Here is a 1,815-nt window from a genome sequence, read left to right as displayed (position 1 = left end):
ATTAAATATTTTTACAAAACAATTCATAGAACTTGTCCTCCAACCTCAATCCTTTTATCTAAGTAATATATTCTTTAGATATTCTTAAAAGTAGATGACTCTCGCTCCACACCCACTAGGGTAGCTATCTATCTATATGTACATATGTATATTTATACGCTATATATGTATTTATACATGATAAACGCTGGTGAGGATGAGAAGACACTGGAGCCCTTGTTCGTTGCCGGTGGGAAGGTGAACAGTGCAACCACTATGAGAAATAGTTTGGAAGTTTCTTAAAAAGATCAATGATTTAGCACATGATTCAGCAATTCTACTCCTAGAATTGCTACCCAGGAAAAATAAAAACCTATATCCATGTATGGACATAAGCAAATGTTTCCAGCAGCATTATTCATAATAGCCCCAAACTGGAAAAATCCAAACGTCAAAGTGAGGTGTATGCAGACAGTGGGATACAATTCAGTAGTAAAATGAGCTTCTGATACATGCTCAACACAGATGGACTCAGACACGTCCTGCCAGTGACGGAAGCCAGAAGCGAGCGTCGTGTATCGTGCATTCCATTGACTCAAAATGTCCAGAAAAGGCGACTCCATAGCGACAGAAAGCAAAGCAGACAGCCTGGGACTGACGTGCATGAGCAATCTTTGTGGGATGACGGAAGCGTTCTAAAATTAGATCGGGGTGAAGGAAAGACACTCTGCAAATTTACTAAAAATCACTGAATTGTAGACTTAGAACAGGTGAACTTCATGCAAGTAAATTATGGCACAATAAGTGAAGCTGTTTGAAAATGAGTGGCGGCTCAGTCATTCGTAACACACCAGTGGAGACTAAGTGAGCCCCAAGATTTCCACCTGAGGGGACGGAAGGGCCTTTCAGGGCACTTGGAACTTACGTGCCGTTAAAAACCACGGTTTTTAACCACCGATTTGTGCCCTGCAGGCCTGGCCGCTCCCACCCTGGAAGTGTCACCCCGATGCTGGCTCATGTTGATTTTGTGCCCTGGCTGGAGCACACCTTTGTGTCATTTATGGGACAAGTTTTGTCAAGCAAGTCGAGAATGGAAATCAGGGAGCAGGGGGTGCTTCCAGAGCACTCGTAGATATTCGAGGCAATTTGCATGTTAGTCTCTTGGCTCTTGTAGCTTAATTTGAATTATTTTGTGTAACTGAAAGTAATGGAGAATTTTTTTAAAATTCTATGATATTCCACATTCTTATCAGTTCAGGTTGGCTTTCCCCCAGAAACCTCTTTCATGTGGTTTTCTAGTAAAGACTCCACTTGGTGAGGAGACAAGCAAAATACAAAAATTCAGTAAAAAAAAAAAGGAAGAGAACAAAGAAATGACTTTTAAAACCCTAAAAAAGCCATACTAAAGACATAGTGAAATACAGCAGATGCCTGCCCAGAGGGCAGCGGGCCAGCACCCACAGAGCACGACACCCCGCAGCACTGAGCTGGTCCAGGCGGCCTCTGTCCCCTGGATCCCCTTCACTGTCTGGACATCCCAGACCATCCCATCCCAGCCACCCAGTGTCCATCTAGACCAGGAAATCCCACTCACGCAGGCACCTCAGTTCACCTGCAGTTGGTACCAGCGTATGGCAGCCCTGAAAATGCAAGCCGGAGCCAGCCCAGGGGTGTGTGGGGGGTGGCAGTTGCCCTTCCGGGTGGGGGTGTGACAGAAGCTATCCTGGGTCGGGGGTTACGTTCTGGAATTGCAAAGAAACAGCCGTTTTTCTGTCCCCTCCGCTGGGTACTTGGGGGTGCCCCACAGTCTGCAATGCCCACAGGGCAGTTGTGATA

This window comes from Galeopterus variegatus, unplaced genomic scaffold, assembly GCF_000696425.1.
Source record: "Galeopterus variegatus unplaced genomic scaffold, G_variegatus-3.0.2 Scaffold7465, whole genome shotgun sequence".
In the NCBI taxonomy this organism is placed as follows: Eukaryota; Metazoa; Chordata; class Mammalia; order Dermoptera; family Cynocephalidae; genus Galeopterus; species Galeopterus variegatus.
Note: the sequence above shows the minus strand (reverse complement) of the source record.